This window comes from Palaemon carinicauda, chromosome 27 (genome assembly GCF_036898095.1).
Source record: "Palaemon carinicauda isolate YSFRI2023 chromosome 27, ASM3689809v2, whole genome shotgun sequence".
Classification (NCBI taxonomy): domain Eukaryota; kingdom Metazoa; phylum Arthropoda; class Malacostraca; order Decapoda; family Palaemonidae; genus Palaemon; species Palaemon carinicauda.
In genome coordinates this window covers 84020040-84031680 of record NC_090751.1, presented here as the reverse complement: position 1 = coordinate 84031680, position 11641 = coordinate 84020040, and positions in this window count along the sequence as shown.

The following is an 11641-nucleotide window of genomic DNA, read 5'->3' as shown; positions in this document are numbered from 1 at the left end:
TATATATATATAATATAAAATATAAAACGTCAATATGAACACACACACACACTATATATATATATATATATATATATATATATATATATATATATATATATATATATATATATATATATATATATATATGTATGTATGTATATGCATATATATATATATGTGTGTGTGTGTACTTATATATATACATATATATAATTATATATATATATATATATATATATATATATATATATATATATATATATATATATATATATATATATATATATATATATATATACAGTATATTTCCGGTCACGTTCATGGGAGAGAGAATAGTCATTCCCTGGTGAGAGGGCGTACCCCGAGAGGTACACTTAGATTCCAAAGTCCGCCGACACTCAAGGGGAATCGTTCGTCAGAGGTCTCTAGTGTTACCATGACAAAACAAAGAAAGAGTTGGTCTTCTTACTACTTTCAAGGAAATGGGCGGAGACTTGTCCAACCTCAGCAAACACTTAAAAATATTACAAATCGAGTTGCCATATTTCATTCTGTGGTATCATTTGTCCCTCGAGTATTCACTATAAATATATAAAACACACACACACACACACACACATATATATATATATATATATTTATATATATAAATATATATATATATATATATATATATATATATATATATATATATATATAAAATTATTTTTACGATTCTTTTGAGGAGCCCAGTAGACACTTTCAACGGTTGGGTAGGTTGTGGGGGGGGGGGGGGGGGGATTACTCCTCCCCGGGGAGCCCGACACTGAAAAATTTGAGGAAACAAGGAAATAATTTGTATTTTAGAGGTTGTAGAAAGAGGTTAAGTAATTCTTGATACAACTTGTAAAATATTGTATATTGCCTCAATCTAATTTGATAACCGTTAATGTTCCATGAAATATTGCTAATTCATAATTAGTTCATTTGTAGTAGCTAGTAGCAACCGAATAAATAGCCTTTGTTGTTCTAAGGTTGATTAGTAACCAAAGTTAACTATTAATTATGCATAATAAATAATCTGTGATGGAAACAGTAAATACTGATGACTGCATAGCACTTTGAATACAATCAGAATTTAGTTTTCTGAATCGAAAAGGAATTGTATTGCGGTAAATGAAACCACTATTATTATTATTATTATTATTACTATCCAAGCTACAACCCTAGTTGGAAAAGCAAGATGCTATAAGCCCAGGGGCTCCAATAGGGAAAAATAGCCCAGTGAGGAAAGGAAATAAGGAAATAAATAACTGAAGAGAACAAATTAACAGTAAATCATTCTAAAAAAAGTAACAACGTCATAACAGATATGTCATATATAAACTATTAACAACGTCAAAAACAAATATGTCATATATAAACTATAAAAAGACTCATGTCCGCCTGGTCAACAAAAAAGCATTTGCTCCAACTTTGAACTTTTGAAGTTCTACTGATTCAACAACCTGATTAGGAAGATCATTCCACAACTTGGTAACAGCTTGAATAAAACTTCTAGAGTACTGCGTAGTATTGAGTCTTATGATGGAAAAGGCCTGGCTATTAGAATTAACTGCCAGCCTAGTATTACGAACAGGATAGAATTGTCCAGGGAGATCTGAATGTAAAGGATGGTCAGAGTTATGAAAAATCTTATGCAACATGCATAATGAACTAATTGAACGACGGTGCCAGAGATTAATATCTAGATCAGGAATAAGAAATTTAATAGATCGTAAGTTTCTGTCCAACAAATTAAGAGGAGAATCAGCAGCTGAAGACCAGACAGGAGAACAATACTCAAAACAAGGTAGAATAAAAGAATTAAAACACTTCTTCAGAATAGATTGATCACCGAATATCTTAAAAGACTTTCTCAATAAGCCAATTTTTTGTGCAATTGAAGAAGACACAGACCTTATATGTTTCTTAAAAGTAAATTTGCTGTCGAGAATCACACCTAAAATTTTGAAAGAGTCATACAAATTTAAAGAAACATTATCAATACTGAGATCCGGATGTTGAGGAGCCACCATCCTTGACCTACTTACAATCATACTTTGAGTTTTGTTAGGATTCAACTTCATACCCCATAACTTGCACCATGCACTAATTTTAGCTAAATCTCTATTAAGGGATTCACCAACCCCAGGTCTACATTCAGGGGATGGAATTGATGCAAAGAGAGTAGCATCATCTGCATATGCAACAAGCTTATTTTCTAGGCCAAACCACATGTCATGTGTATATAGTATGAAAAGTAATGGGCCAAGAACACTACCCTGTGGAACACCGGATATCACATTCCTATACTCACTATGGTGCCCATCAACAACTACTCTTTGAGATCTACTACTTAAAAAATCAATAATAATGCTAAAAAACGACCCACCCACTCCCAACTGTTTCAGTTTGAAAACAAGGGCCTCATGATTAACACGGTCAAAGGCAGCACTAAAATCAAGGCCAATCATACGAACTTCACGACCACAATCAAGGGATTTCTGTACTGCATTGGAGATTGTAAGAAGGGCATCACATGCTCCAAGGCCTTTACGAAAACCAAATTGCAAAGTAGGGAATAGATGATTACCTTCTGCAAACCTATTAAGACGTTTTGCCAGAAGACGTTCAAAAACTTTAGATAATATGGGAGTTATGGAAATTGGGCGGTAATCAGTGGGAGATGAGCTACCACAAACACATTTACTTAGAGGAGTAACATTACCAATTCTCCAACAAGTGCTAAAAGCTCCTCTTCTTGCTAACTTGCGCAAAATAACAGATAACTTTGGAGCTAAGAAATCTGCTGTCTTTATAAAAAACAAAGGAAAAATACCATTTGGGTCTACACCTCCATAAGCATCAAGGTCCATCAACAGAGCTTTAATCTCACGAGATCGAAAAGCTAAACTAGTTAGTTTAGCCTCAAGAAAACAGGAATGAGGAAGTTCAAGTTTTTCATTACTCTGTTTACTGTCAAAAACATCAGCCAAAAGGGTTGCCTTTTCCTTTAGACAGTGAGTGACTGAGCCATCTGGTTTAAGTAAAGGAGGAACTGTTGCATCTACACCAAAGAGTGCAGATTTAAGGGTAGACCACCATTTATGTTCCTGAGTTGTACCAGAGAGGGTTTCTTTTATGATTAAATTGTACTCCTTTTCAGTTGAGGCATAAACTCTCTGAGCAAAAGCTCGAAGCTGAGTATAGTTGTTCCAGGTCAAATCTGATCTGTTACCCTTCCAAAGGTGATAGGCCTCCTGCTTCTCCAAATAAGCACGTCTACAATCATCATTGAACCACGGTTTGTCCTTCATTCGGTACCTTAGCACACGAGAAGGGATACGCCTATCAATTATGTTGACTAGATTCTCATTCAAAGAGACAACAGGATCTACACTATCATATAATTGTGACCAATTCAAGCACAAAACCTTTGAGAAATTGGCTTTATTGATAAATCATATATAAATGTCTCTTGTCCTCAGAACAACACAATTTTCCAAGATTTTGTAATGAAATTAAGAAATACTAATTTTCCCGTAATATATTCACTTATTTTCCAAAAAATATAAGCGCAGCGGGCACGAGCACAAAATGATTTCCTACACTAATACCTTCTCTGTAAGTTATCAGTGATTATGTAATTACTAGTAGCTTTATCTTAAGAAAATTACGTAGATTGATTACGCTGACTTCTAAGAATCGTGATTCAAATAGGCGTAAGTCTCCATGATCAAGTTCCTATTTGTGTTCCTTTCATTCATTCTTTATTCATTCGTTTATTAAACATCCTCGGCATTTTTAAGAAAAATTGCCTTTTTCGCCGGTATTCATCTAAGGCCGTCAATTTTAGTTCCTAGTTTCTCACTATCCCTCCAGAAAAGAAATCTCTCCTGAGCGGCAACAAGAAACACCTGCACTTGACCATTCCAACCTGGAACCTTTCGAAATTTGTGTGAAGCCAAAACGAGATATTCCTTAGCTGGATTAGAAAATAAGGCATTTTGAGCACTATTTCACGCACATTTTTTATACAATTTCAATCATATTCCTTTATGATTATTCCAGTTAACGAAAATATGTTGGTTGATTTTAAAGCAAACGGGCAAATTATCTTAAAGAGTACTTTCGTAATGAGCATATTAATTGGAAAACTTGTGGTATGTGGAGGACTACAGAACATAATGATCTATAGTAACTAAATAGTATAACTTCGAGCCGGACAAATGTTGGTATAAGGATTCTTTCTAACGAATCCTTCAAACACTCATAAGACAACGACTCTCTAATTAAAGCTATTATTGTTCCAAAATCTACCATTATGTGGATGAGCATTTAAGTCTAACAAAATAATTCCGTTATCGCTACTCGATGATAACTATCTCCAATTTTGTCATAGGGCCTCAGTAATTATCAAGCAAATTGAAGCTCTTGTAATAAAGATTGAATTAGCAAAATCAAAGATTTTACTGTATATATTTAAAATTTTAGTTTAAATGTCAATGCCAACCGTTCTTAGCCACAAATACGGGCGTAAAAGGAAAAATAAAAACTTTTATGAATAAAGGGTAAGTGGGTTGCGAACTAAAGACTGAGATGACACATCCCCTTGAATCTGAATGACTTGGGAAATATTTTTCAGTAAAGTATCCTTATGTATTCCAAAAATCTATGAATATCTAAAGGCTTATGAAAGTCCTTAGCAATCAATTTAGCATTCTAAAACTAAGTTTTTGGAAGCATAAAACAATATTTTTTAGTGGAAACATTGCAATATCAAGCGAAAATTTCTCCTGTTATGCATGAATGTCTAGAAATCAATTTATATGGTGACCAATTACTACATTCACTACTGTAATCTCTCTCTCTCTCTCTCTCTCTCTCTCTCTCTCTCTCTCTCCTCTCTCTCTCTCTATGAATGTCCTCAAGGAGTCAAGACTCGTATAACTCATTTATGGCGTTTTTATGAATACTTTACAGCATCGAGCCATAAATGAAACTGGAACAAGACTAATGTCGGATCTCCGAACAATATAATATAGCTGTTAACGGAAGGAATTGTTAAGTTATGCCACTCCATTAATTTCTACATGCTTATACAGATTCTAGATTTATATATATATATATATATATATATATATATATATATATATATATATATATATATATATATATAAAATGTGTGTGTGTTTTGTGTATTTGTATTGGATAGTTTAGATGTCAAATGATACCACAGCATGAAATATGGCAACAAGATTTGTAATATTTTCCAGCGTTCGCTGAGCTTAGACAAGGCTCCGCCTATCTCCTAAGAAGTAGTAAGAAATAAAACTCTTTATTTGTTTTGTCATGGTAACACTAGAGACCTCTGATGAGCAATTCTCCCTGAGTGTCGGCGGACCTTTGAATCTCAGTGTACACTGGGAAACCAAAGTCTCCCACGAATTGCCGAACCAGCGAATCTAAAGGTTTAAGGTTTAAAGTCCACTCATGAATGGCAGAGGCAAGGGACAGTGACATTGCCCTATCGAGCAGGACAATACCCTAGAGACTGACCATAAATACATATGATTTGAGCCCAAGCCCCCCTCCACCCCCCAAGCCCCTCTCCACTCAAGCTAGGGCCAAGGCGGGCCAGGCAATGTCTGCTGATAACTCAGCAGATAGACCTATAGGCTCCCCCAAACCCCCTATCCTTAGCTCACATGGATGGTGAGTTTGCAGCGACTAAAGAAACTACGATTTTGAGCGGGACTCGAACCGCAGTGTGGCGTTCACCAGTCAGTGACGTTACCACATCGGGGAAAGGTTAAGTCTGTGTGTGTGCATGTTTATCTGAATATTTTTGACGCCTTGGTACATTATTGTAGCATTCTGTTTTTCTAATTAGGATTGTAGCAGCTAGTAATAACAACAACAGCAACAACAACAACTATAATAAAAAAAAAATAATAATAATAATAATAATAATTATAATAATAATTGTATTTGCATATGAATAATCTTATTTATTCCTTTAGCTCTAGTTATTATCTACACAAAAATCTTCAAGCAGTGAGTGTCTCAAGAGCTTGGCCGTGGGGGAACCCTCCGAAAACCCCTTTTCAACAAGGAAGCCTTTTCCGAGCACTTGAATGGAGGACCCAGGAGCTTATAATTAATACGAACAGAGGATTTATGTAATACCTTGGAAAACGAGAGAGAGAGAGAGAGAGAGAGAGAGAGAGAGAGAGAGAGAGAGAGAGAGAGTTTCTTTGAAGGAGGGTAGCCCGAAGGGCTTCAGGCTTTTATGGCCTCTGCAGTTTTGTACTGAGAAATGTTTGAGAACAGCGCACACGGCTGCTCTCTCTCTCTCTCTCTCTCCTCTCTCTCTCTCTCTCTCTCTCTCTCTCTCTCCTCTCTCTCTCTCTCTCTCTCATAGATATCGGCAATTTTTTATTCTTTGTTTAGATCTCTGATGGAGCGAGTAAAAATATACGTTTGATCTTCAAAGAAAATGATCGCAATGCAATATTGATCAGAATTTGGGTAATACGAATCCCTTAGACTGAGAGAGAGAGAGAGAGAGAGAGAGAGAGAGAGAGAGAGAGAGAGAGAGAGAGAGAGAGAGAAAGAGCATTGGAAGGAAATGGAAAATGTTTTATCCATTCATATTTTTTCTTTCTACCGGATAAAAATTCTCTATAACAACAACAACAACAACAATAATAATAATGATAATAATAAATTATCTTTAGAAAATACTTAATATATTCCAGTGGATTGCTAAGAGCAGTGAACACGAATTCTTAGTTATTTACTGCATGATTTCTATTTTTTTTTTTTTTTCACAAAAGCGTTTTAGTCTTTTGTCGGTAGGAATATTTATCTCCAGAGTGTGTATATCAGTTTTTTTGGTGATGTTGATCACGCCAATGGAAAAGAACCTTTTATTGGTATTGATAATATTTATGCAAAGGGGCAGAACATTAGACATTGTATTGTTGATGATAACTGTGGAGTCCATCGTATCATCCGCTGACAACAGAAGAATAAACTGATTAAGATGGTTTGTGGGACGGGGCTGGTTGTGGATTGCTGTTCTTGGTTGCTGGAGTAATTTGTCTGGCTTTTAGTCACTAGGTAGGCTAGGGCACCAGCCACCCGTTAAGATGCTACCGCGAGAGAGTTATTGGGTGCTTTGGCTAGCCAGCCAGTACTACATTGGATACCTCCCTCTGGTTACGGCTCATTTTTTCTTTTCCTGTCATACACCGAATAGTCCGGTCTATTCTTTCCAGATTATTCTCCGTCCTCATACACCTTACAATACATACAGTAGATTACCAAACATTCTTCTTCACCTAAGGGTTTAACAACTGCAATGTGATTGTTTAGTGGCTACTTACCTCTTGGTAAGGGTAAAAGAGACTCTTTAACTATGGTAAGCAGCTTTTCTAGGAGGACACTCCAAAATCAAACCTTTGTTCTCTTGTCTTGTGTAGTGCCATAGCCATGGCCTTTCACTATCTTAGATCAGAGTTCTCTTGGTTGGGGGTACACCCAGGTAAGATGTTACATCTTATTTCTCTTAATCTTGTTTTTTTATGTTTTATAGTTTATATGTGAAGGATCTAATTTAATGTTATTACTATTTTTAAAATATTTTATTTTTTATTGTTCTTCTCTTGTAGTTTATTTATTTCCTTTCCTCTCTGGGCTATTTTTCCTTGTTGGAGCCCTATGGCTTTAGCATCTTGCTTATTCAACTAGGGTTATAACCTAGCTTGTAATAATAATAATATCGGCAACGAACGAGACTATGGCGCACTAGATTTTAGGCGGCCATTTTGATACAGGAAGGCCAAAGGAAAATGTTCGCCAGTGGCACCTCAGCTGTTACGTGCTGGCACCAAGCACCACTCCCTTGCACACTATCTAGACTGATGGGCTAAGCCATACGAGTGCTTCACGGCCTTGTGGGTTAAGTGTTTCGAGACGAAGGCCATTAGTACTTTTCTGAGGATGAAAAAATGCTTATTGGATAGACAGTGAGCCGAGAGACAGGATATTTACTTCTCTGAACCCGGCCTCTTAGGCCGTTGAGGTTTAGGTCCTCAGAGGATAAAGGCTGAGAGAAAGAAAGAAGTCATCCAACAGAGAATAAAAGTAAAATAAAGTGACTTGTTGAGAATTTGGGGAAGTTGGTAAAGGAGTCGTTGTTGATAATAACTAGGTGAAAGAACAATGTTTTGTGGCCATTGATGTTAGCAAAGGGAAAGAACGTTTATTGGCTGTTGATAATGGTGAAGCAAAAGAACGCTTATGGCTATTGATAATGATGAAAACAAAAAACGTTTATGGCTGTTGATAATGGTAAAGAAAAATAACGCTCATGGCTGTTGATTATGGTGAAAAGAAGGATCGTTTATGGCTGTTGATAATAGTGAAAAGAAGGAACGTTTATGGCTGTTGATAATGACAGAGAGAGATAATGTGTATTGCTGTTGATAATGGTAGAGAAAGAACGAATATGGCTGTTGATAATGGTTGAGAGAAAGAACGTTTATGGCTGTTGATAATGGTAAAGAGAGAGAATTTTTTGGCTGTTGATAATGGTGAAGAGAAAGAACGTTTATGGCTGTTGATAATGATATAGAGAGAATGTTTTATTGCTATTAATAATTGTAAAGAGAGAGAACGTTTATGGCTGTTGATAACGGTGAAGAGAAGGAACGTTTATGGCTGTTGATAATGATAGAGATATAGAGTAAATGTTTATTGCTCTTAATAATGGTAAAGAAAAAATAATGTTTATGGCTGTTGATAATGGTCAAGAGAAATAAAGTTTATGGCTGTTGATGACGGTGACAAGAGAAGAAATGTTTGCTGGTGTTGATAATGATGAAGAGAAAGAACTTTTATGGCTGTTGATAGTGATAAAGAGAATGAACGTTTGTTCTTTTAATAAATAGTCTAGGGAAAGATTGTTGTCGATAGATTTTGATAGACAGCACAATTGGTGAAACATAACACCGTTTTATAAACCCTCTATGGTTTATAATTGAATTTTTTCCCACATCCAATTATGGTTTGAACAACAGCAATCGCCTGATTGTTCTAATTGAGCCTTTTTTCCGGTTGAGTTGCGATAATTGGCAGTGAGGTGAACTTTTTTCTTGGTCACAAAGAGAGTTCGAAGAAGTGAGGAGCTGTATAATTGCAGTGGCTCTGTATAACTGAAAAAAAAAAATTGGTTCAGGAAGAAAGTTTAAATTCGTCTGTGGAGAATCACCCCGAACCGTTGTTTTCAGCGTCAGAGTTTAATTGGAGGTAATGAAATTTGCAGGGATTAACTTATATAAAAAGCTGGAAATTGTCAAATTTTGGAAGGTCAGGGTCCCGGTCAATCAAAATGTACTATTCACGTAATCAGCTATAAGTTTGGACATCGTTGTCACAGAGACTTCAAACTTGGTTCATAACTGTGTGTATGAAAATCCATGCCAATTAATACATGTTAGGGTCAAAGGTCAAGGTCGAGAAATAAACTGTAACGGAGGAGGTCTGCACTCGAGTGCCCCTGTAGTTATATATGTAATCAATGTTGCCTTGCATTGTATTCTCAACATGAAACAATGGATTGAGTTCTAACGAATACTTTTATTTGGCAGAAGTTCCATTCTTTTACGGATTTTCTTAATATTCATGACTTGCGATGTCACTTCCGGTTAAAATTCAGTGTTTTTGAGACAATTTGGCCCATTTTTAAGTAAGTGCTCTCTCCGGCTCTTTACTTTGTCGATGAAGAAAATATTTTGACTTAATTTTAGTTTGTATCGTAATGAGAAATGTTTAAAAAGGTGTCTGACTTCAGTTCAAGTTTCATCAGAGTAGATGCTCACCAGAACGTCAGCTGGGCAAGCCCAACACCCCACCGTAGTGCCTAAGCAAAGCAGTGGCCTCCCAAGTAAACAGCTTGAACTCACAGTACCGGACTGGGATCGATCTGCTGTCCTGCGAATGCTAGGTGTTCGTGTTACCATTGTAGGCTACTAGCCAGGGCCTGTATAACTGTAGACATTTTTGGTATCCGAAACTATACCATTACTCAGCTGAATTTGCTCTCTTGATATTTGTAGTCAATCATTTTAATCGTTTAAAGCGAATTAAAAGCATTTCTCTGTTTCCATATTGTATAACGCTTTGCGTTCTCCTTAAACTAGTATAGTAGAAGGTATAAGGTTAGCATTTTTCCACTTTTTCATTTTTAACAGAACTAAGAACCAGGTAGAATATATTAAAATATTAGATATAACGTTTAGAGCGAAGAGATTTTTTTACATCGCTCATGAAGTGTTGGGAAAGGGAACATTAAGTCTGAGTTTTCCACCCCCCACCCCCTTGGTGTTTGGGATATTGGGGGCGGAGAAGGGTGGGGGGGGGCAGTCAAACAGAAGGTTTAAATTCAGAACCGATTCCTTCCCTTAATATCCGCCTCTTTACCTGCAGAAAAGTTGGAATTAAATTCATTCGTTGCCTGTGGAGGTGTATGTGTTAAAGTGGTCTCTCTCTCTCTCTCTCTCTCTCTCTCTCTCTCTCTCTCTCTCTCTCTCAAACGTTTTACTCATATATAAAAAAATCGGTAGACATTCTTAGTAGAGTATTATCCAGCCAGTCTAACCACAGGAATTAATTTCTGAAAACCAGAAGGGCAACTTTTTTTGTTGTCTTTTTTCGTCAGGTGTTTATGGGGAAACACACACACACACACACACATATATATATATATATATATATATGTATGTGTATATATATATGTATATATATATACATATGTATATATATATATATATATATATATATATGTGTGTGTGCATGTATGTATGTGTATGTATATTTATATACACATAAATCACAGACATATATATCTGTGTATGTATGTATGGATTCAAATACTAAACAACAAATAGTTATTTACATCAAATTCACTCTACCGCATACTCAAAGGGAATCTTATTTATTGATAGTGCATATACCCTGGTCAATATTTTAGCGTAACTAAATGGGAGACTTTAACCATTGATCCATCGAATGAGAATTAAGATGATTATTACTCTGCTATACACATCCCTGTCGAAATCAGATAGTTTTGCTTGAAGTCGACGTCGACCCATCTCCATTATAGCATATACCCTCGAGGTCCATGACCACTACATAGTTCTGTAACCAACATAGCAATGGGGTTACATGGTGAAACCCAATTACTTATTTCTCGGTCTCTTTTTCGATTCAAAGACATAGTTTTCAATCTAGTCAGTGGTAGAAACATTAACATTAAAAATAATTTTTCCTTTTGTTTGTGGCTAATATATACACGCGTATATATCACGAATTTTTAAATCATACATACATTGTTTGACGCGACCTGTCAAAAATGTTGCCTATATATATATATATATATATATATATATATCAATCAGTGGACGCGACCCGTCACACAATATTTAGATAGATATTCACGCGCGCGCACATTTGTTCAACCCGTCCCTTCCCTTCCGCCCTTTTCTAACTACAACACGGCAATTTGAGCAATTTGTGGGAGATTGTATTTTGTATGTGTACCTCTCTGGGGTATGACTACTTCCTCTCCCCT